Source organism: Hypanus sabinus, chromosome 8 (assembly GCF_030144855.1).
Source record: "Hypanus sabinus isolate sHypSab1 chromosome 8, sHypSab1.hap1, whole genome shotgun sequence".
Lineage (NCBI taxonomy): Eukaryota > Metazoa > Chordata > Chondrichthyes > Myliobatiformes > Dasyatidae > Hypanus > Hypanus sabinus.
The window spans coordinates 117,330,166-117,356,691 of NC_082713.1; positions in this window are offsets into that span (position 1 = coordinate 117,330,166).

A 26,526-nucleotide genomic window follows, 5' to 3' on the forward strand; every position below is an offset into this window, starting at 1 on the left:
CCAGATGGAATATGAAGTGTTGCTCCTCCAACCTGAGAGTGGCCTCATTGTAGCAATAGTGGAGGAGGCTATGACAGGAAAGTCAGAATGGGAATGGGAGACTGAGTTGAAATGGGAGGCCACTTGGAATTCACACTTTTTATGGCAGACAGAGCGAAGGTGCTTGACCTTACCCTAGAGTTTATACTTTTTCAAGCCGATCTGAAATCTTGCTGAATTGTTTAATGTAATGTATTAAGATCATTGACCATTTTGGTCTGAATCAGCCATCAGTTATGCTGAAGGTTCATAAACAATACCTGCTATTGGACAATCATAGGAACCGTGCATTTGTAGTCAGATTTCTGTCTGTATGGATCCTGCCTATGCTCCCATGCCAAGGATCAAGCTTTCCTTGAGTCTGGTGATTGGTAATTGGTCTAGTATTGTCAAAAGTACCGAGATGCAAAGAAAATCTCATCTTGCACACCATTGATACAGCTCAATTCATTACACAGTGCATTGTGGTCGATCAAGGTAAAACAATAATAATACAGAATAAAGTGTTATACCTATTGAGAAAGTGCAGTGAAAGTAGGTAATAAAGCACAGGATCATAACAAGACAGACTGTGAGACGACCAGTATTTTCTATCCTGCAAGAGTTTCAATTATCATACTAGGGATCTATTTAATTGTCTGATATTTAATAGTGTGACAGGAGCTGGTATGTTTTCTCAAGGTTTGTGTAATTTGCCTGATGGGAGAGGGGAGATGAGAGAATGATGTAGCTGGGAGGGGTCCTTAATTATGCTGGCTGCTTTACCGAAAGCATTGGCGGAATCAATGGAGGGGAAGCTGGCTTGCATGACGTGCTGGCCTGTATTCTCAAAAGTGGAGTGTTTTCAGTGGGCTGGCCCCAGGCATAATGGGCTGAATGGCCAAGGTCTCCTGACTACAATTCCAGACACTGGGTTTCACTGGAATCTAGCTGGTGTGGGTAATGCGAGATCAGGAGGGCTGTGTCTGTGTGCAGGGACGGGGCTCCCAGATGAATTTGGTGGGGTTGTATCACTACAGAGATCTGTGAGCTTGTCCTTGCTTCCTTGCCACTGCGCACACTTGCAAGATAGGAAATTCTCCTCTGTAACCATAGCAATGAGCTATTGGATGCCTGCTGTTGGCACAAGCAGGTGTGATGGAGAAGGGCTTTGTTGAAGCTGTAAAGCTGCTAATCCTTAATTTGTCTTGTAAAGACTCAGAGTGAAAAGATCCTTTTTTGCTGCTCCATTCCCTGCTTCACACGAGCTGTCGACAGAGGCGCCTTTGATATCATGCCCACCCAGAAACCTTTCTCACTAAACTCCAATACTTCCCAGCTCTGCCATTTGGAAAGCTGGGGATTTGATCCAACAACCACCAAGGATATAATGAATGAGACTATCAGATCTGAAAGTTTCTTAAATGCCCCTAACTTATCTGCCTCTAGCAACACCCTTCACGTCACTTTCCATATATCCACTACTCTGTGTAAAAAAATCTGCTTCTGACACCCCCCTATACTTTCCTCCAATCATCTTAAAATTATGCCATTTCTGCCATGGGAAAAAGGCGCTGTTTTCCACTCTATCTATACCCCTTGTACATGTCTCATCCTCCACTCTAAAGAGAAAAGCCCTATCTTGCTCAATATCCTCAAAAGACATGCTCTCTAACCTAGGCAGCTCCTTGTAAATCCCTGCACTCTCTCTGAAGCTTTCACATCCTTCCTATAATGAGGTGACCAGAACTAGACAAAATAATCCAAGTGTGGTCTAATCAGTGCTTTTTAAAGCTGCAACATTACCTTCTAACTCGTGAACTGCAATTCTGAAGACTGAACGGAGATCTTATAGAAACATATCAAATTATGAAAGGGATAGATAAGATAGAGGCAGGAAAGTTATTTCCAGTGGTAGGTGAGACTAGAACTAAGGGACATAGCCTCAAAATGTGGTGGAGAAGATCTAGGATGGCGATGAGGAGGAACTACTTTCCCAGAGAGTGGTGAATCTGTGGAATTCTCAGCCCAATAAAGCAGTGGAGGCTACCTCAGTAAATATATTTAAAACAAGGTTGGAGAGATTTTTGCATTGTAGAAGTTCTGGGGAAAAGGCAGATAGGTGGAGATGAGTCCATGGCCACATCAGCCATGATCTTACCGAATGGCGGTGCAGGCTCGACAGGCCAGATAGCCTACTCCTGCTCCTATTTCTTATGTTCCTTATGAAGTAATAAAGTTCCCCCAACTAATAAAGGCCAATAATTCAGTTAGGCCATTCTGTCAGCTGCTTCAGCAATGCCTTTCCGTAAGATGGGCTAAAGGGCCTGTCTTCGTGCTGAATGATTATAAATTGGAACACCTGGAGGAAACAAACAATGTCACAGGGCGAACATGCAAACTCAACACAGACAGCACTAGAGGTCGGAATCAAACCTGGGTCACTGGAACTGTGAGACAGTAGCTCTAACAGGCACAACGTCCAAGTTAATTCATAAGATCTGTGAGTAAATATGCTTGTGGGGTCCTCTCAGGCAGCATAATTAAATAATTTCTCTTCTCCCCAGTGACTCTTCTGATAATTATCCTAAATCCGTGTCCTCAGGTTTCTTTTCCTTCTGCCTCTAGAAAGGATTACGGTACTTGCTATTAACTCCATCCTGATTTATCTGAATGAGAAAAAGACAGGGAAGAGACTATCTCAAACCCAGTCTGGAGTTCACTGGAGCTGCTTGCTGATGTGTCTTCAACGTCTGCAGATACCGGCTACCTGTCTGATTTCCACAGCAGACGCATATGGAAAGGCATTAAGCAATCTGCTGGAAGAACTCAGTGGGTTATGCAGCATCTGTGGTGGGGAGAGGAATTAATGAGATAACGAGATCAGCTTTATTTGTCACATGTAGGTTGAAACATACAGTGAAATGTGCCACTTAGAGTCAATGACACAGCCCGAGGATGTGCTGGAAGCAGCCTGCAACTATCGTCATTCACTAGCCCTAACCCATACGCCTTTGAAATGAAGGAATACACAAAGTCCTTATCGAGGGGTCAGCAGTGGAAGAGTTGGGCAGTTTCAAATTCCTGGGTGTCAATATCTCACCTATGTATATAAAGATGTCACACCTGTGGCTATGTTTCAAAGTTCAAAAGTCCAAAGTGCTTTTATTATCAAAGTACATATGTGCCACCATATACATTTTCTTGCAGGCATACTCAATAAATCTAAATAACTATAACAGAATCAATGAAAGACTGCCCAACTTTGGTGTTCAACCAGCGAGCAGAGGATAACTAACTGTGCAAATGCAAAAAGAAAGAAATAATCATAATAAGTAAATAATCAATAAGTATCAAGAACATGAGATGAAGAGCCCTTGAACTTAAGTCCATTCCTTGTGGGAACATTTCAATTATGGAGCAAATGAAGTTGAGTGAAGTTATCCCCTTTGTTCAAGAATCTGATTGTTGAAGGGTAGTTACTGTTCTTGTCCTGGTGGTGTGAATCCTGAGGATCCTGTATCTTCTTCTTGATAGGAGCAGTGAGAAGGGAACATGTTCTGAGGGTCCCGGATGATGGATGCTGCTTTCCTGCGGCAGCGTTTCATGTAGAAGTGCTTAATGGTTGGGAGGGCTTTATCTGTTATGGACTGTGCCGACTCCACTACATTTGTAGGATTTTCCATTCAAGGGCATTGATGTTTCCATACAAGGCTGTGTTTCAGCCAGTCAATATATGCTTCACTACTCATCTATAGAAGTTTGTCAAAGTTTTAAGATATAAGATAAGAAATAGGAGCAGAGTTATGCCCATTAAGTCTGCTTTGCCAATTCATCATGGTTGATTCATTTCCCTCTCAGCTTCAGTCTTTTGCCTTCTCCTTGTATCCCTTCGTGCCCTGACTAATCAAGAATCTATCAGCATCTGCCTTGAATGTAGCCAATGACTTGGCCTCCACAGCCACTCTGGCTAAAGAAATTCCTCCTTATCTCTATTCTAAATGGACAGCCCTCTATTCCGATGCTGTGCCCTTTGGCCTTAGACGAGGAAACATCCACTAGGTTTCAATGACAGCCCCCTCATTCTTCTGAATTGTAGTGATAACAGGCCCAGAGCCATCAAACACTCGTCATGTGATTAGCCTTTCAATCCCAGTATCATTTTCATGAATGTTCTTTGAACCCCCTCCAATGTCAGCACATCTTTTCACAGATAAAGGACCCAAAACTGCTCAGAATCTTCAAGTCAGGCATCGCCAGAGCCTTATATTGTCTCAACATTACATCCTTGCTTTTATATTCTTGTCCTGTTGGAATCAATAGTAACACTACATTTACCTTCCTCACCACTGGCTCAACTTTCAAATTAACCTTTAGGGAATCCTGCACAAGGACTTCCAAATCACTTTGCAACTCAGATTTTTAATTTTCTGAGCTTTTAGAAAATAGTGTATACTTTTATTTCTTCTACCAAAGTGCATGACCATATACCCTACACTACATTCCACCTGCCACCTCTTTGCCCATTCTCCTAATCTGTCTAAGTCCTTTTGTAGCCTCTCTGCTTCCTCAAAACTACCTGCCCCTCCACCTATCTTCATATCATCTGCAAAATTAGTTACAAAGCCATCAATTCCATAATTGAGATCATTGACATATAAGGTAAAAAGAAGTGGTCCCAACACAAATCCCTGTGTAACACTACGAGTCACCAGTAGCCAATCAGAAAATGATTGCTTTATTCCCACTGTTTGCCTCCTGCCAATCAGCCATTGCTCTATCCATGTTAGTATCTTTTGTTAGATACACCATGTTAGTATCACCATGAACTCTTGTTAACCAGCCTCTTGTATGGCACCTTGTCAAAGACTTTCTGAAAATCCAAGGACATAACATCCACCAATTCTACTATGTCTATACTACTTGTTATTTCTTCAAAGAGTTACAACAGATTTGGCAGGCAAGATTTTCCCTATTTGGCTTATTTTATCATGTGCATCCAAGTTCCCCAAAACCTCATCCTTATAATCGACTCCAACATCTTCTCACCACTGAGGTCAGACTAATTGGCCTATAATTTATTTTCATCTGCCTCCCTTTCTTCTTGAAAAGTGGAGTGATATTTGCAGTTTTCCCATCCTCTGGGTCCTCTAGATCATTAGTAATACTGCTACAATTTCTTCAGCCACCTCTTTCAGAACCTTGGGGTATAGACCATCTGGTTCAGGTGGCTTATTTACCTTCAGACCTTTCAGTTTCCTTCTCCCAAGTCATGGCAACTGCACTCACATCTGCCCTCTGACATCTCAAACCTCTGCAATCTTTGCAAACTCCTAAGGAAGCAGAGGTATTGCCGTGCCTTCTACATAATTGCACTTACGTGCCGGGCCCAGGACAGGTCCTCCAAAATAATAACACTGAAGAATTAAAAGTTGCTGACCCTCTTCACCTCTGATCCTTCAGTGAGAATGGGCATATGGACCTCTGGTTTCTTTTCTCTGAAGTCAATAATCAGCTCCTTGGTCTTGCTAACTGAGGAAAAGGTTGTGCATTGGTTCTATCCATTGAGGAATAGGATGCACGTTAACTCTGGCAGGTTTTCAGGCATTACTTCCGACAAAGTGAAACCTAACATCATAAAAGGGTGCAATGCTTCACTCCTAGATGAGCTCCACACCTTTTATGCATGCTTTGAAAGGGAGAATAAAACTACACCTGTATGAATCCCTGCAGGTTCTGGTAACTCTGTGATCTCTGTCTCGGAGGCCAAAGTCAGAACATCTTTCAAGAAAGTGAACCCCTGCAAGGCTTCAGGCCCTGGTGATGTGCCTGGTAGGTCTCTGACAACCTGTGCCCACCAACTGGCAGGAGTATTCGAGGGTTTTTCAATCTTTCACTGTTGCAGTCGCAAGTTCCCACCTGCTTCAAAAGGGCGACAATCATACCAGTGCCCAAGAAGAGCAGGGTGAGCTGCCTCAATGACTATCGGCCAGTGGCACTCACATCTACTGTGATGAAGCGCTTTGGTAATGGCTAGAATCAACTCCTGTCTGATTAAGTACTTAGACCTGCCTATCGCCACAGTGGGTCTACACCAGATGCAATCTCACTGGCTCTCCACTCGGCCTTGGATAACCTGGACAATAGTAATATTATGTCAGGTTGCTTTTTATTGCTTACAGCTCAGTTTTTAACATAATCATACCCACTGTTCGAATCAAAAAGCTCCAGAACCTAGGCCTCTGTATCTCCCTTTGCAACTGGATCCTTGACTTCCTCACTGGGAGACCTCCTCACTGACAGTCAACACTGGTGCACCACAAGGATTCATGCTTAGCCCACTGCTCAACTCCCTTTACATCCATGAACGTGAGGCTAGGTGCAGCACAAACATCATCTATAAATTTGCCGATGGCCCAACTGTTGGTGGCAAAATTTCAGATGGTGACAAGGAGGCCTACCAGAGTGAGATCTGGTTGATTACTGTTGCAATAACAACTTTGCACTCGGTGTCAGTGAGACCAAGGAGTTGATTGTGAACTTCAGGAAGGGGATGTTGAGGGAACACATACCAGTCCTCACTGAGGGATCAGCAGTGGAAAGAGTGAGCAGCTTCAAATTCTTGGGTGCCAACATCTGTGAAGATCTATCCTGGGCCTAACATATTGATGCAATTACAAAGAAGGCACAACAGTGGCTATATTCCATTAGGAATTTGAGGAGATTTGATATATCACCAAAGACACTCACAAATTTCTACCGATTTACCATAGGGAGCTTTCTAACTTGTTGCATCACTGTCTGGTATGGAGGCGACACTGCACAGGCTTGGAATAAGCTGTAGAAAGTTGTAAACTCAGCCAGCTCTATCATGAGCACACACCTCGCCAGCATTGAGGACACCTTCAAAAGGCAATGTCTCAAAAAGGCAGCATCCATCATTAAGGACCTCTATCACCCAGAGCATACCCTTTTCTCATTGCTACCACCAAGGAGGAGATACAGGGGTCTGAAACTCAATGTTTCAGGAACAGATTCTTCCCTCCACCATCAGACAATAAATACTATGAACACTACCTCACTATTTTTTCCTCTCTTTTTGCACTGCTTATTTAATTTATTTTTAAAATATATATTCTTCTTATTGCAATTGTATCACCCTGGGTAAGGTTTCACTGCTAACATAATGGTCTTTCTGTAGAAGCCGTGTTTGAATTATGGTTAGAGATAATGGGGCTTTGCAATGCAAGCTGTCCAATGAGGGGAGTGTGTTTTTGTGTTGTGTGCCTGACATCGGTGAGCTGGGTCCTTTGTTCAGCAGGAGATGAAGAGAGAAGATAATGGAGAGAACCGGTCATAGGATTCGATCTGGTGGGGGGACCGTGATTCATTGGAGCAAAGTGCTGGGGTCTACAGAGGATTGGTGAATATGTGTGACCTTTGGAAGAGTTGAGCTCCAACTTGTCCAACTGTTTAATTATAATGGGCCCCTTACTAACTTTCTAGCTAAGATTCATAAATATAGTTACTTTAATCATATACAGTGAGCTGTCTGTTGTTTCTTGGCACTGAAATGTAACAGGGTTGCAGATTACACGGCATCCACACAAACCAGGGTTTGGGGTGAGAGAGCCGTCTCAATCTCATGGGTTTGGCAGGATCGGAGAGTGTCTTCCCTAGACTTACACAGCCAAGGAAACCAGCGGGGTTTCATAATTTATAGGTTTTTTAAATTGTTATGCACTGTATTACAATGTTTTGCTGCTGCTAAACAACAAATTTCATGACATACACAGTGTTATTAAACCTGATTCTGATTTCATTTGGAGCTTGAGGAGATTTGGTACGCCTCTGAAGAATCAAGCTTATTCCCACAGATCTATCATGGAGAGCATTCTGACTGGATAGAACGAGGCTGCAGATGGTTTGTAGTCTCAGCCAGCTCCATTATGGACAGAAACCTCTTCATCATCAGCGATTTCTTCAAAAGACAGTGCCTCAGGTTTATAAAGAGAGGTGGAATGGAATTGATGGGATTAGTTCCTTATGAGCCAGCATTGTGTAGAAAGGCCAAATGGCCTCTCTTTGTGTTGTTAGAATACATGAGCACTTTTGAAGAAGAGTGCATTTCAGTTTGTGAAGGGCACTATATAAATGTACATGGTTGTTGTAGATGCATGCTGTTTACCTGCATGTGAATTATTGATATAAACATTTGGGTTTTTTGGTTGATGCTGGTTTTCAGTATCTTGTTCAGAGATTCGTATTTTGGTGGAAGGGAATGGAATCTTTTCATATTTAGCTGTCTTCCTGTGGGTCCTGGCACACACCGCCTTGCCAAGAGGAGCAGAGCTTGTTATTTTTGGAAGTATTTTGTTTGAACACATCGAGCCAAGTGGGAAATTTAAAACATTATATTCTGTGTTTAATTCTCTAAACTATGCTGTGAATGTTAATAGGATAGAGTTCTTTGATCATGGAATGTGGTGTCGATATTGAGCTTTGAATGTGTTTTTGTGTAGTATTTGGTATTTGGGGAGTTTTAGTCTTGGGGTTAGGTGCTAAATCCTACACATTGGCTCCATAACCAGCTCATAAGGCAGAGTTTAGGAACTCCTGCTTCCAATAATGATGTAATGCTGTGGCTTTATAAAACACCAGTCAGACTGCACTTGCAGTATTCAGAGCAGCTTTGGTCCCCTTATCTAAGTATAGATGTGCTGGGATTGGAGAGGGTCCAGAGAAATAGCACAAGAATGATCCTGGGAATGAAAGACTTAATGTATGAGGAGCATTTGATAGCTGTGGGCCTGTACTTGCTGGGGTTTAGTAGAGGAGGCAGGAGAATGGGGTGAGAGGGATAATAAAGCAGCCATAATGGAAAGGCAGAGAAGACACGATGGGCCAAGGTGCCTAGTTTTGCTCCTATGTCTTATGGTCTAATAATTCAAGTACTAGATCTAAATCCACATCTACAGACTTCTGCAGATGCACTGTTGTAAGTATACCGACCGACTGCATCTTGGTCTGGTATGGCAATTTGAATGTACAGGAAAGTAGGAAGCCACAGAGTGTAGTGGACTTAGCGCGATACATCACAGGCACATCCCTCCCCACTATCACCTTAACAGGAGGCACTGCCACAAGAAGGCAACATCTATGATCACAGATCTCCACAGATCTATCATCTATCTTCTCACAGATACCACTGAGCAGGAGGTATAGAAGCCTGAAGTCCCACACCATCAGTTTCAAGATCAGCTGCTTCCCTTCAACCATTCAGTTCTTGAATTCTCCTACTCCTTCATTCTCTCTTATTCCATTTCACATTCTGGCTCCCCTGTCACTCCTTCTCTTCTTCACACCTGCCCCTCACCTCCCTCTGGTGCCCTCCTCTTTCACTTTCTTCCATGCTCCACTCTCCTCCCCTATCAGATTCTTTCTTCTTCAGTCCTTTACCTCTTCCACATCATCTCCCAGCGGCTTTCTTCATCCCCTTTCCCCCTCACCTGGCTTCACCTAACGCCTGCAAGCTTGTACTCCCCCCACCTTCTTATTTTGCCTTCAGCCCCCTTCTCCCCCAGTCTTGATGAAACATTGACTATTTATTCCCATCCATTGATGCTGCCTGATGTGCTGAGTTCTGCCAGCATCTTGTGAGTTATTCAAGTTTTCCAGCATTTGCAGAATCTCTTTCACTTAAGGTTCTTGAACCAACCCGCAGAACCCTAATCACTACCTCAGTATAGCAACATTATGACCACTTTGAGCACATTGGTCTACAATATGAATCTAGAAGATTATAAGGCTAGCAAGAAGGAGCTTAAGAATGAAATTAGGAGAGCCAGAAGCGGCTATGAGAAGGCCTTGGCGGACAGGATTAAGGAAAACCCCAAGGCATTCTACAAGTATGTGAAGAGCAAGAGGATAAGATGTGAGAGAATATGACCAATCAAGTGTGACAGTGGAAAAGTGTGCATGGAACCTTAGGAAATAGCGGAGGTACTTAATGAATACTTTGCTTCAGTATTCACTATGGAAAAGGATCTTGTCGATTGTAGGGATGACTTGCAGTGGACTGGAGCTTTTGGAAAGCATCAAGTTGGATAAGTCACTAGGACCAGACGGGATGTACCCCAGGCTACTGTGGGAAGTGAGGGAGGAGATTGCTGAGCCTCTGGCAATGATCTTTGCATCATCAATGAGGACAGGAGAGGTTCTGGAGGATTGGAGGGTTGTGGATGTTGTTCCCTTGTTCAAGAAAGGGAGTAGGGATAGCCCAGGAAATTATAGACCAGTGTGTCTTACTTCAGTGGTTGGTAAGTTGATGGAGAAGATCCTGAGAGGCAGGATTTATGAACATTTGGAGAGGCAGAATATGATTAGGAATAGCCAGCATGGCTTTGTCAAAGACAAATCATGCCTTATGAGCCTGATTGAATTTTTTGAGGATGTGACTAAGAACATTGATGAAAGTAGAGATTTCAGCAAGGCATTGATAAGGTACCCCATGCAAGGCTTATTGAGAAAGTAAGGAGGTATGGAATCCAAGGAGACATTGCTTTGTGGATCCAGAACTGGCTTGCCCACAGAAGGCAAAGAGTGGTTGTAGACGGGTCGTATTCTGCCTGGAGGCCGGTGGCCAGTGGTGTGCCTCAGGGATCTGTTCTGGGATCCCTAGTGTTTGTGATTTTTATAAATGACCTGGATGACAAAGTGGAGGGATGGGTTAGTGAATTTGCTGATGTCACAAAGGTTCGAGGTGTTGTGAATAGTGTGGAGGGCTGTCAGAGGTTACAATGGGACATTGATAGGATGCAAAACTGTGCTGAGAGATGGCAGATGGATTTCAACCCAGATAAGTGTGAGGTAGTTCATTTTGGTTGGTCAAATATGATGGCAGAATATAGCATTAATGGTAAGACTCTTGGCAGTGTGGAGGATCAGTGGGATCTAGGGGTCCGAGTCCATAAGACACTTAAAGCTGCTGCGCAGGTTGACTCCGTGGTTAAGAAGGCATAGGGTGCATTGGCCTTCATCAGCTGTGGAGTTGAGTTTAAGAGCTGAGAGGTAATGTTGCAGCTATATAGGACCCTAGTCAGACCCCACTTGGAGTATTGTGCTCAATTCTGATCGCCTCACTATTCTGGATACCATAGAAAGGATGTAGAGGAGATTTACAAGGATATCGCTTGGATTGGGGAGCATGCCTTATGAGAATAGGTTGAATGAACTTGGCCTTATCTCCTTGGAGCGACGGAGGATGAGAGGTGACTTGATAGAGGTGTACAAGGTAATGAGAAGCATTGATTGTGTGGATAGTCAGACGCTTTTCCCCAGGGCTGAAATGGCTAGCATGAGGAAGCATAGTTTTAAGGTGCTTGGAAGTAGTTTCAGAGGAATGTCAGGGTAAGGTTTTTACACAGAGTGGTGAGTGTGTGGAATGGGTTGCCGGTGGCAGTGGTGGAGGCAGAAATGATAGGATCTTTTAAAAGACTCCTGGATGACTACATGGAGCTCAGAGAAATAGGGGGCTATGGGTAAAGCCTAGATAGTTTTAAGGTAGGGACATGTTCAGCACAGCTTTGTGGGCCAAAGGGCCTGTATTGTGTTGTATGTTTTCTGTTTCTATGTTTCTACATTTCTATCTTTGTTTTTTTTTGTTCTAATAGTGTTCTTTTTTGTATAATTTATGTTTAATTGTGTTTATCTTGTGAATATTGCGTATCTGATGCTGTGTGAGTGTAATGCTGTTGTAAGTTTTTCATTACATGCATGTACTTATTGATGGGCTGAATAGCCTAATTCTGTTCCTATATCTTATGGTCTAATGTAGATAATAATAAACTTAACTTGAACTTTGATTCTAGACCAAACTGATGACCTTCTTTCAACAGTTTCTACTTGTTCCCACTTTACTTATTGTACAATTCACTGAACTCTCCATTTCCTCTGTCAGCTCATTCCAAATACTTACAAAATGAGGAATTTTCCCCTCAGGTCCCTTCTAAATCTTATCCCTCTCACCTTTAACCTATACTCTCTAGTTTTTAGTTTCCCTTCCTTGGAAGACTAAAATGGCTATAACCCTCATTATTTTATACTCTTCTATATATTGATATCTCACCCTTAATCTGCAATGATCTAAGGAATAAAGTCTTAGCCTGAACATCCTCTCTCTTTAATTCAGGTCATTGAGTTTTTGCAGTATCCTCATAAATTTTTTTTGCACTCTTTCTAGTTTAAAGATATAGCAGGGTGACCAAAACTGTAAATGATACTTCAAGCGCAGTCTTAACAATGTCCTGCTCTTCTAACATCTTATTCTGGTGCTCCAGATTCCAGACTGGAGTACAGAGTTCCCTGTTAGTACTGAGAAAATTTATAAGGATGTTGCTGGGACTTGAGAATCTGAGTTATAGGGGAACTTTCAAAAAGTTTAAAAGCTGAGGAAAAAGTGTAGTGCCAGTAAACAATGAAGTGCAAAATCATAAAAAGGTAGATTGTGAGGCCAAAGGGTCCGTCTTATCATATAAGAAGTCCATGAAGAGTCTGATAACAGTGGGATGGAAGTTGTCCTTGAGCCAGGTGGTATGTGCTTTCAGGCTTTTGTATCTTCTGCTCTATGAGAGAGGGGAGAAGAGTAAAGTCCAAGATGGGTGGAACTTCATCATTCTGTGCCTTAATGTGTGCAATGAACCACTCTACAGAAGCTTTATTCAGGGTGCACAGAAAACAGAAACACATTTCTAGGCAAAGTTCAGGAGTTAGTCATCACCCAGTAATAATTTTGATGCATAAGTAATGTGTGATTGTTTATTCATGAATGGCTTATGCTAATGTCTATATTTTTGTCAGGAATCAGCCATGCATTTTATAGAAACCAGCATGTGCCAGGATAGAGTTTAATATTATTTGACAGAATTGGAGCATTCTAATTTAGTATCTTTCAAAGAACAAGTGCAAACATTTTTGAAGAAATTTTTGAAATTTGGCCAAAAGGTCCATTGTCACCGATGAATTTTAAATGCCAGAAACATATCTTCCCCTTCAAAATTCTCTTCAAAAATGCTTTGTTTTCAGGTTTCAAACTGTGGCTGGAGTCTATGTTCCTCTTTAACACACTTATTTTTAATGTTATAATATTTTGCTTCCTGGTGGCCTTGGAAATTCCTGATGGAATTGATAGCAGCATTGCAATTTCCAGGTTTAAACACCCAGGCCTCCTCCCCTCTGTAGGTCAGCTGTAAGTGATTGCTGAATATTCTGCAGCTCCATGAGCCTGTCTACTGCATTCATTAGGGTAATACTGTGGCTTTGCATCTCGCAATTTCACACATCATTGCCGGAAAACCAGTGTTGCGAATGGCTCTTAGTGCAAGCTCAGGAGATATTCTAATCAGGAATTTATTACTAGTGCACAGCAGCAGGACCTCAGCCTGGGATGTCATTTGTACTTAATCTAATCATTGTAATGAAACTTTTGATTTGTCTCCATGGATAAACTCTCTTTCCCCCTTTGAAGGCCAATTTGACGTGTGTGTGTGTGTGTGTGTGTGTGTGTGTGTGTGTGTGTGTGTGTGTGTGTGTGTGTGTGTGTGTGTGTGTGTGTGTGTGTGTGTGTGCGCGTGTGTGTGTGCGCGTGTGTGCAAAGGTGTACGTAATGAAAGGAACACGTGGGGAAGGGGAATCAGATATCCCGAGATTTTCAAATCCATTCATACCAATGCAGCTAAAAATGGGGCTTATTCACCCACAGAGCTAAAGGCAGGGTTGCAGTTATTTAACTTAGAGATATAACACAGTAACTGGCCTGTCTGACCCAAGGAGCCCTCACCGCCCGATTACTTCCATGTGACCAATTAACCCACTCTGGAATGTGGGGGAAAACAGAATCCTCAGAGTTAACCTACACGATGCAGAATGTACAGACTCTTACAGACTGCGTAGGAATTGAACCCAGGTTTCTGGTGCTGTAATAGTGTCACGCTACCGCAATGACTTGTGAACTGTGTAGGTTATGAGCAGTCCCCAGGAATGGGACCCTGGGGAGGACACGTAAAGCTTAGAAAGTGCATCATCATAATCCATTTACAATTTGGTCCAGATGTGACATGTTAGTAGCTGTCAAATTGCTGTGTGTGCATGGAGTAAATGTCAGCAGTTACCCTTTGACTAATTTTGAACCAGTAACCATTTCTAATTTCCAGGATGCCATGGAAGTGTAGCAGTTAGTGTGGTGCTGTACAGTGCCAGCAATAGGGTTCAATTCTGTTGCTGTTTGTAAGGAGTTTGTATGTTCTCTACGTAACTGTGTGGGTTTCCTCCAGGTGCTTTGGTTTGCTCCCACATTCTGAAGACGTACAGGTTAGTAGGTCATGGGTATGCTATTAAGCCCCAGCAACACACAAAATGCTGAAGGAATTCAGCAGATGCAAGTTCATGTTGAATTATCATTCGGGCAAATAAAATGGTGTTTCTCTGGGGCCAAGGTGTATAACACGTTACCAACAGCCCACAGCACACTGTACATCTACTGCAGTCAGGCAGTATCTATGGGGGAATAAACAGTCAACATTTCAGGTCGAGGCCATTCATGGGGACTGGAAAGAAAGGGGACAGAAGCCAGATTAAGCAGGTGGGGAGACAGGTACGAGTACAAGTTAAATGTTGCAAACACAAACCTCACTGATTTGATTGATGCAATTGATGCATTTCACTGTACAGTGTACGTATACTGTTTCAATGTACATGTGACAATAAAGCTGATCTTTATCTTTACTAAATCTTAAAGATGCTGGATTTAAACTTCCAGTTAGTCGCAATGATATGGGTGATTTACATACAGGGTGCGTTCAGTCACATCTAACAGAGAAAGTTTTCCCTTAAGAAATATGGGCGTGTGGAGCTACCCATTATGAAGAGTCATGTATTAAATGAACCAAGAAATTCCATTCATTTTCCATTGGCAACAGCAGTTTCATTTTACACTTGCTTAGCAGAAGTTATTAGGGGTCAAATATCATTCTGGATGTAATATGCTAGCTTTGTGCAGTGGAGATGACCTGTAGCCAACAATTTCGGGGAAGGAGGGATCTTGATGCGTAGAATTTTGTTCAAAGCTATTCAGTTACTGAATGCCTGTACAAATGATCTGGGGCAGACAGTAATGTGATTGTAGTCTTACTGGCAGAAGGTCAAGATGGAAGAGAAGAGGGGGAGATGTTTGGAGAAGCAGATGGGGAGGGAATGTGGAGGTGGGGGTGAGGGGGAAAGGAGGGCAAAGAAAGGGCAGGAATGAAGATGGGAAGGGGAGGTGAGGAGGTAAGAAAAGGGGAGGGGAGAAGGATAAGAGTAAAGTTCATGATTATCAAGCGGAGATGAAAAGTATTTCTAAAGCTTTCCTCTTGAAAAGGATACACAAATTCCTGCTCTTTTGTGCTAGCAATGTTGAACTTTAAAACTGCCCAAAATAGAATCAGCCTGAACTCAAGAGATTCTAAATTTGCTGGAAATCCAGAGTAACTCACACAAAATTCTGGAGAAACTCAGCAGGTCAGGTGGCATCAATGGAGAGGAATAAGCAGTTGATGATTTGGGCCAAGGCTCTTCATCAGGACTGGAAAGAAAGGGGTCAGAAGACATGTTCTGTTTGAGTGTTTGGCACTGGGAAATTGAATAGCGGATGAGATCATAGGTGCCAAGTCAATACACAAAGCCTACATGCTCAAGGCCTTGCTGCTGTGTTCTTTGTAGGTGAAGAAACTGCTGGACACAGGCTGGCCAGGGGAGACAGGGACAAGGCCCAATCGATGAACAAAAGGATTGGTTGGGTGAGAATGTAGGCAGTAGATGGGAGGAAGGATTGGTAGACAAGGGGTGCCAGAATTACGGTGTGGGCTGGTGGTTGGTAATATGTGGGCATTATTAGTAATTGGGTGGGAAGGATCTAGATCAGGGTTAGTGAACCAGTGGATGTGGTGTTGAAGAGAAGATTACATGCTGTGGGTAGTGTATGAGGCGTTTGGGTTGTGGGTCCTGGAGGGAGATCTGCTGAAGAGCTTGGGAAAGGGTTCATCTCCAAGTCAGCCTCCCCACTCCTTTCTTTTGGTCACTTTGAACTAGGCCTGAAAAAATTTATTAAGGCCTGCTTTTACCCAAGTGGACGTGGATGGTGTGGTTCATACCAAGGGTTGGACCACACACTGTTGGGGGTCCCTGTGCGTTTCCTGATTCCTTCCTGCAATACTGTGGAAGGATCAAATTCAATATCATTGTCGTGAGTGGACAAACACCCTGGGTATAAATGCCATGAAAATAAGCTTTTTGCAGCAACAGCAAAGTACATTACTAATACCACAAATATAAGTTACCATAAACTTAAATGAACATAAATTATACATAACTCACACAATACAATGAGCAGAAATAACATTCTGACTGCAATATGCAAGTTGAGGGAAATATACGAGGAATGATTGATAAGTTCATGGCCTAAGGTAGAAGGAGTCAATTTTAGAAAACCTAGCACTTTTATTTTTCAAATTAGTCCCCTCCTATATTTACACATTTAGCCCAGTGGTCGTGGAGCATACGGATCTTGGACCTCCAGTTTCCACAGCAGGGGTGATTGATAAGTTCATGGCCTAAGGTAGAAGGAGATGAGTTATTAACTTCAAACTTTCTGCATTATCAGTCAAAGAGTTGAACTGCATGTGCATGTAATGAGAGCTGTATAACTCATCTCCACGAACTTATCAATCACCCATGCTGTGGACACTTTCCTGAGGTCCAAGATCTGTGTGCTCTACGACCGCTGGACTAAGTGTGTAAATGTAGGAGGGGACTATGTTGAAAAATAAATGTGCTAGGTTGTCTAAAATTGATTCCTTCTGCCTTAGGCCACAAACTTATTAAGCACTCCTCGTAGTCCAAGGTAGAATATAGTTCAGTTTGCATCAAGAAAAATGTGGCAATGGGAAGGACACCTTCAAAAGGTGATGCCTCAAATAGGCGGTATCCATCATTAAGGGCACCACCAACCAGGACATGCGCTCCTCTCCCTTACCCCATCGTGGAGGAGGAACAGGGGCCTGAAGGCACACACTTAACATTTAGAAATAGCTTCTTCCCCACTGCCATCAGATTTCTAAATGATCCATAAACACTACCTGACTATTTTGCTCTCTTTTTGCACTATTTATTTTTTCCCCTTATAACTCACAGTATTTTTTATGTCTTGCACTGTACTGCTGCTGCAAAGCAACAAATTTTATGACATATGTCAGTGATGATAAATCTGATTCTGACTCTGAAAAATATGGACCCTCTAAATTTATGAGTGAACAGCTTTCAAATACATTTTAAGCACAAGAGATCCTGCAGATGCTGGACATCCTGAGGAACACACACAAAATGCTGGAGGAACTCAGCAAGTCAGGCAGGATCAATGGAAGAGAATAAATACCTGACATCAGTTTTCATGAAGGGTGTCGGCTTAAATGTTGACTGTTTATTCAAATACGTTTGCTTTCTCCTTAAAATTGGATCACACAGTATGTTGAAACATTGCAAAGAATAATTAGGGGACTACAGGCTGGTCTGCTTAACATCAGAATCAGGATCAGAATCAGAATCAGGTTCATTATCACCAGCATGTGTTGTGAAATTTGTTAACTTAGCAGCAGCAGTTCAATGCAATAGATAATCTAGACAAAGAAAAAATAAATAAGTAAATCAATTACAGTGTACTGTACGTATATTGAATAGATTAAAACTCATGCAAAAAGCAGAAATAATATATATTAAAAAAAGTGAGGTAGTGTTCACCGGGTTCAATGTCCATTTAGGAATCGGATGGCAGAGGGAAGAAGCTGTTCCTGAATCGCTGAGTGTGTGCCTTCAGGCTCCTGTACTTCCTACCTAATGGTAACAGTGAGAAAAGGGCAGGCCCTGGGTGCTGGAGGTCCTTAATAATGGATGCTGCCTTTCTGAGACACTGCTCCCTGAAGGTGCCCTGGCTAGTATCCAAGATGAAGCCAACTAAACTTACAACCCTCTGCAGCTTCTTTCGGTCCTGTGCAGTAGCCCACCCCGCCCCCCACCACCACCTCTATACCAGACAGTGATGCAGCCTGTCAGAATGCTCTCCACGATACATCTATAAAAGTTTATGAGTGTATTTGTTGACATACCAAATCTCTTCAAACTCCTAGTAAAGTACTGTTACTGTCTTGTCTTCTTTATAACTGCATTGATATGTTGGGACCAGGTTACATTGATGGTGGGACAGTTAGTGGAGGAGATTCCAAAAGATTACCACAGTCCACTCCATGATTAGATGGATACTTGACCTCACAATTCACCTCATTATGTTCTTACACCATATTGTTTACCTGCTCTGCACTCTCTCTGTTATCATTACTCTTTATTCTGCATTCAGTTATTGTTTTATCTTCTTCTACCTCATTGCAATCTGACCTATTTTGATATGTAAGACAAGCTTTTCACTGTATCTCAGTACGTGATAATTATTAACAAATTCCAATTCCACCTTTCACCTTGTCCCAAATGACGATCACCTCTCCTCTAGTGGTTCCCGTTCTCATCTCCTTCATTGTAACATTTGCTTATCTTCCTCCAGCAACTGTCTCCCAAATTCACACTCCCGTGCCCTCACCCTCCTCCCTCTCTTTCTCTCTGCTTGCCTCCATCTATTATTCATTTGTCACAGTCTTTCAACACTCCCACTCACATCCACCCACTGGGTACTACCCACTTGTCATCTTATACCACTACTCAGTGCACCAATTAACTCAGAATCCTTTCTTGCTACTCCCCTACCCTTTTCTATGTTGGCCATCTCACCTGTCCATTCTCAGTCCTGATGCAGGGCTTTGACCCAAAACCTTGGCACTTTCTTTCCTCCACCACCTCCAACAGATCACTGTGTTGCTTCTGACAAATGATCCATCCTCAGGGACCTCTTTACTAGCTACCTTCTGTCCCTAATAAAGTGGCCACTGTATATTTGTAGTCTTGCTGCTATAGCCCATTCTCTTCAAGGTTTGACGTTTTGCACGTTCAGAGAGGCTATTGTAACATGTGGTTGTTTGAGTTACTGTCACCTTCCTGCAGTTTGAACCAATCAGGTCATTCTCCTCTGACACTCTCATCAACAAGACACTTTCACCCACAGAACTACTGCTTTCTGGGTGTTATTTTCTGTATACTCTAGAGACTGTTGTGCATGAAAATCCCAGGAGATCAGCAGTTTCTGAGATACTCAAACCACCCCATCTAGTGTCAACAATCATTCTATAGTCAAAGTCACTTAGATCACATTTCTTCCCCATTCTGATATTTGGTCTCTGCTACAATTAAACTTCTTGAGCTTGTCTGCATGTTTTTCTGCATTGAGCTGCTGCCACATGATTGGCTGATTAGATATTTACATCAACAAGGTACAGTTGTACCAAATAATGTGGCTACAGATTGTATATAAGTTTGGAAAGGCAAGGAATGATTATGGACAATCACCATTGCTTTGTGCATAAGAAATCCTATTTCGTAAACTTGACTGAGATTTAAGGAGGAGACCAAGATGATCGAAGAGGGTATAGTGGTAGAGGCAGATTTATTAGGGGCATTAAGAGACTCTTAGATAGGCACATGGATGAAAGAAAAATGGAAGCTACATTGGAGGAAAAGGTTAGAGTAGGTTAAAAGGTTGCCACAACATCATGGGATGAAGAGCCTGTACTGTGCTGTAACGTTCTATGTTCTATTTTACTAATGTGTCCCATTCCTGATGAAGGGTCATTGACCTGAAGCATACCCTCTGTTTCTGTCTTCACTGATGTCAACTGCCCGGCTGAATATTCCTAGCATTCTCCATTTCTATTGTGTCAATAAGTGTCAAGTTATAAATGTCAGAGCAGAGAAATGTCATTACAGATGCTGGAAACTTAAACTAATCAACTGGATGAATGTTTATTCTTTGTAACACATTTCTTGAAGGACTTTTTGGTGGGCTGCAATCACCGTCTGCAGTTGTTTCAACACACACAAAATGCTGGTGGAACACAGCAGGCCAGGCAGCATCTATAAGGAGAAGCACTGTCGACGTTTCGGGCTGAGACCCTTCGTCATGAACCCAACAACCCTTCGTTGTTTGAATTTCCAGCATCTACAGTTTTCCTCGAGTCTGCAGTTGTTTGTTTGGCTGAGGCAGCACAAAGTTTAAAATGAGCTTGGGGCTTTTCGGTGGGCTGCAATTATAATGATCTATTAGGCCTCAGCAAAGGCCAACAAGGAGAAGCCAGGCTTAAGTGTAGTGCTCATTGTGGGAGCGGGCAATTGTTAGAGTAGACAGTGTTAGAGTAGTTAGGTTTTGGCTTAACAGGCGAAAGCTCTAAGTTTCTTTTCATCTTTTGTTTGTCTATTATTCTCAAGATGGTGCTGATAAGTGGCAACTTTTTTCATGCAGCTCCAATGGGAATCATCCAATATTCATATTTAGGACTACTACAGCTGAAATCTGCAGTCACAAATATGGGTACTTGAGTAAGCAAAATCATTTAAAAAATCCATCTATCCTCAAATGCAGTGGATGGAGGCAGACTCAGGTTGCGAGTGAAATACCCCCTTAAAAAATGGAACTGGGAGGTGTGCTGGCTACAGTTACAATTGAAATGCCCGATAGCTTTGCCATTCACCATAAAGACAGGTCTGTTGAGTCTTTTAAAGGTAGAGGAAGGGGAGTACGCTTCATGATTAACTTATCATGGGGCACAGACATATGGTTCTGTTTCAGTCATGCTTACCCAACCTTGAACATCCAGCTATGAAGTTTCGTCCATTTTATCTGCCGAAGGAGGTTTCCACCATCATTCTGATAGAATTCATCCTGCAGTTTGAGAGGGAAAAGATAAAGTCAAATGTATCAGTATTATAGTGGATTAAGGGGAAATATGGAAGTATGAGACAGGAACTGGCCAAAGATGATTGGAAGCAGACACTAATTAGGGATGGTAGCAGAACAACAATGGCAGAAGTGTTTGGGAGCAATTCAGAAGGCATAGCATAGATATCAAAGATGAGGTAGTATTTTAAAGGGAGGATGAAGCAATGTGGCTGACAAGGGAAGTCAGAGACAGCATAAAAGGAAAAGAGAGGGCATCTAACATAGCAAAAATTAGTGGGAAGATAGGGGATTGGGAAATTTTTAAAACCCAACAGAGGGCAACAAAAAAGCCAAAAAGAGAAAAGATGAAATATGAAGATAAGCTAGTTAATAATATATAAGAGGATACCAAAATGTTTTCAAACATGTACATAAAGAGTAAAAGAGAGGTAAGAATATATAATGGACAACTAAAAAATGACATTGGAGAGGTAGTAATAGGCGAGAAATAAATGGCAGATGAATGAAGTAAGTATTTTGCATCGGCTTTCACTGTGGAAAACATTAACAGTATGTCAGAATTTGGGAGAATCAGGGAACAGAAGTGAGTGAGTTGCCACTACTAAGGAGAAGGTGCTTAGGAAACTGAAAGGTCTGAAGGTAGATAAGTCACCTGGACCAGATGGACTACACCCCAGGGTACTGAAAGAGATAGCTGAAGAGATTGTGGAGGCATTAATAGTGATCTTTCAAGAATCACCAGATTCTGGAATGGTTCTGGAGGACTGGAAAACTGCAAATGCCAAGTAGCAGAAGGAAGGAAATTATCGGCCCGTTAGCCTGACTTCAGTGGTTGGGAAGATGTTATTAACTATTAAGAATGCATTCCATTATTAACATAGAACATAGAACAGTACAACACAGGAACAGGCCCTTTGACCCACAATGTTGTACCAAACCAGCTAAAAATTAAATTTAAAAAACCTTAAAAACTAATCCCTCCTACCTATACAATGTCCATATCTCTCCAACTTCCTCACATTCATGTGCCCATCTAAATGACACTTAATAGCCTCTAATGTATTTACCATTGGATGAGATTTTGGGTTACTTGGTAAAACATGATGAAACAGGCCAAAATCAGCATGGTTTCCTTCAGGGGAAATCTTCCTTGACAAATCTGTAGGAATTCTTTGAGGAAATAATAAACAGGATAGACAAAGGAGAGTCAGTGGACATTGCTTACTTGGATTTTCAGAAGGCCTTAGACAAGGTGTTACACATGAAGCTGCTTAACAAGATAAGAGTCCATAGTATTACAGGAAAAGTAATAGCGTGGATAAAGGATTCATTTCATTGGCTCCTCACTCAACCCTGGAACATCTGGACAGCAAAGCAGGGTACTCTTTGTTGACTACAGTTTGGCATTCAGTACCATCACCCCCTTAAAACTAACAAATAAGCTTCAACACCTTGGCCTCAATAATTCCTTGTGTGATTAGATCCTCGATTTCCTCACTTTAGACCCTGGTCAGTTCGGATTGGCATCAACATCTCCTTCAGCACAGGTGTACCACAAGGCTGTGTGCTTAGCCCCTTGCTCTACTCATTTACACTTATGACTGAGTGGCTAAGAATAGCTCCAATACCACTTTCAAGTTTGCTGATGACAGCATTGTTGTAGGCTGAATCAAAGATGGTTATCAATCAGCATAGAGGAGGGAGAGTGAAAATTTGGCTGAGTTGTGCCATGGCAGCAGTCTCTTACTCAATGTCAGCAAGACCAAGGAGCTGATTTCAGGAGGAGGAATCCAGAGGTCCACGAGAGAGGTCTCAGAGGTCATCAGAGGATCTGAGGTGGTGAGGGTCAGCAATTTTAAATTCCTCAGTGTTATTATTACAGAGAAATTGTACTGGGCCCAGCATGAAGAAAGCACGGCAGTGCCTTTACTTTCTTAGGAGTTTGCAAAGATTTGACTATCTTTTTTGATGTGTGGTGGAGAGTATATTGACTGGCTGCATCATACCTTGGTATGGAAACACTAATGTCCTTGAATGGAAAACCATATACAAAGTAGTGGATTCGCCCAGTCCTTCACGGGTAAAGACCTCTCTGCCAGTTAGCACATCTACCTGAAGCGATGTGGCAGGAAAGCAACATCCATTATCAGACCCCCACCATGCAGGTCACATTCTCTTTTCACTGCTGCCACGAGGAAGAAGGTACAGGAGCCACAGGACTCACACTACAAGGTTCACAAACAGTTGTTACCCCTCAGACATCAGGCTCTTGAACCAAAGGAGATAACTTCATTTGCCCCATCCCTTAAAATGCTCCCACAACCTATGGACTCATTTTCAAGGATTCTTCATCCCATGTTCTTGATATTTATTGCTTATATATATATATATATATATTTATTTATTATCATTTCTTTCTTTTGCATTTGCACAGTTTGATAGCTTTTGAACACTTGTTGAACTCCCAAGTTGGTGCAGACTTTTCATAATTCTATTATGGCTATTATTCTATTATGCATTCATTGAGTATGCCAGCAAGAAAACGAGTCTCAGTTGTATATGGTGATGTATATGTACCTTTTAATAAGTTTTCTTTGAACTTTTAACTTTGAATATTGGCTGACTGGCAGGAGGCAAAGAGTGGAAAGACGTAACCTGGTCCCAACATATCGATGCAGTTATAAAGAAGGCAAGACAGTGACTATAATTCATTCACAGTTTGAAGAGATTTGGCATGTCAACAAATACACTCAAACACTTTTATAGATGTACCATGGAGAGCCTTCTGACAGGCTGCATCACTGTCTGGTATTGGGGCGGGGGGGGGGGGGATGGTGTGGAGCTACTGCACAGGACCGAAAGAGGGTTGTAAATTTAATTGGCTCCAAAGTACCCAGGACATCTTTAAGGACCAGTGTCTCGGAAAGGCAGCATACATTAGTAAGGACCCCCAGCATCCAGGGCATTCCCTTTTCTCAGTTAGGAGGTACAGACACCTGAAGGCACACACTCAGCAATTCAGGAACAGCTTCTTCCCCTCTGCCATCTGATTCCTAAATGGATATCAAAACCATGATCACAACCTCATTTTTTAAATATGTATTATTTCTGGGTTTTTTTGCACAATTTTTAATCAATTCAATATATGTATACTGATTTATCTATCTATCTATCTATCTATCTATCTATCTATCTATCTATCTATTTATTTATTTATTTATTTATTTATTTGCTTATTATTTTTCCTCTTCTTCTATATTATGTATTGCGTTGAACTGCTGTGCTAAATCAACAAATTTTGCCAGTGATAATAAACCTGATTCTGATTCTGATTCTAAAGGGGAATGTTCTGGTAGGCTGCGGTGACTGGTGGGTCCACTTCTTTTCATGTTATATGTAAATGATGGCTTTGTGGTCAAGATTGTGGTTGACACAAAGGTAGGTGGTGGGGCAAGTAGTGTTGAGGAAGCAGGGAGTCTGCGGAAGGACTTAGACAGATTGTGAGAAAGAGCAAAGAAGTGGCAGATGGAATATTATGTAGGGAAGTGTATGGTCATGCATATTGGTAGAAGGAATGAGGGTGTAGACTATTTCCTAAATGGGGATAAAATTCAAAAATCCAATGTGCAAAACGACTTGTGAATCTTCGTATCTTATAGGTAGAGTTGATGGAAAGGAAGACAAATGTAATGTTGATAATAATTTTCTGAGGACTAGAATATAAAAACAAGGATGTAACGAGGCTTTATAAGGCTTTATACATGGGGTATTGTGAGCAGCTTTGGGCCGCATGTCTAAGAAAAGGTGTGCTCACATTGGAGAGAGTCCAATGCGAATCCAGAGGAGGTTTACGAGAATAATTTTGGGAATAAAAAGGTTATTATATGAAAAACGTTTGATGGCTCTGGGCCTGTACTCACTGACATTTATAAGAATGAGGGTGCCTCATTGAATATTGAAAGGCCTAGACAGAGTGCATGTGGAGAGTATATTTGCTATATTGGGAGAGTCTAGGACCGGAGACACAACCTCAGAATAGAGGGACTTCCAGTTAGAACGGAGATGAGGAGGGGTTTCTTCAGCAAGAGGGTAGTGAATCTGTGGAATTCATTGACACAGATGGTTATGGAGGCTAAGTCACTGGGTATTTTTAAAGTGGAAGTTGATAGGTTTTTGATTTGTAAGGACATCAAAGGTTATGGAGAGAGGGTGGAGAATGGGGTTGAGAGGGATAATAGATCAGTCATGATGGAATGGTGGATCAGACTGGTGGGTCAAATGGGCCGCTTCTGCTTCTATGTCTTCTGGACTGTAGCTGTTCAAGATGGTAGCTTGCCACCACCTTCCTCAAGTACAACTGAGGGCTGGTAATAAATGGTACCCTTGCCAGTGACATCCAGATCCCCAAAATGAATAAATTATTCAGCAGGCAGAAGAAGTCAGTTCTCTCTCATGAGAGTTTTATGGCCTGTAGCTATTTCTTTTTTTTTAATTTAGAGATACGTACTTGTGACTAGTTAACCTACACACCAGTATGTCTTTGGAATGTGGGTGAAAATCAGAGCACCCAGAGGAAATCCACACTGTCATGCCGCAATCCCTTACTTCCCTCCCACACAGCCCTCCAGTTTTGATCATTCATGTGCTGATCTAAGAGTCCCTAATCTTTCTGCACACTCCACACACCCATTCTGACACCCCCCCCTAAGTTCACCTTGAAGTTATGTCTCCTCTTATTCGCCATAAACATGAGAAAAGTGTACCATCTTTTCTATTCTGCTTGCCTCTATGCACCAGGGTGTAATACAAGCAGGGAAAATATAATACTTCCAGTTGTAATTATCTTTACTAACTGCAGAACTATAAAAGGAATTCCTAATGGTCAGCATCTTAACTCCCACTAACACCTTAATAAAGTATTAATATTGCTTGAAGGTTTCTGTGTTCTACCTGAGGGTTCATCTTGGCCATAATAAGGTGGCATGGTAGGGAGTAGTTTATGTGACACTACTATAGCAGTTACATCGGTTTGCTTCTGCCCCGTCCGTAAGGAAGTTTGGATCGGCACAGCATCATGGGCTGAAAGGCCAGTATCATGCTGTAACGTTCTACGTTCTGTATTCCATTGTTATAAGGAAACAACCATGGTCTCCTTTAAATGTTTAACCTTTAGAAAGACCTCATAAAATTGGATGCACTGAAATGATTAATGGAACTGACAGGATAATGGTTTTACCATACAATTGTCAATTAATGTCCACTCTTGTTTCTGGTTATTGGGAGGAGACATTCATAATGCAGTGTCACAGCTGAGATAATATATTAACCATCTCAGCAGTATATCCCTCTCTGTGTTCTGCCTTATTGTGTTTTTGACAATGTCATTAATATCTTTAGGGAATAGCTTCCAGAGATGATTGAGTTCCTTTCTGAGTTGCAAACCACCCTTGAAATCAATTGCTGATGGCTCAGTACACATGTGACAGCAGTTTCAAGGAGGTGGCTCACCACCACTTTTTAAGGACAATTAGGATTCCTAATAGATTCCACTGAATTTCCTTGCAAGTTGAAAAGGTGGTTAA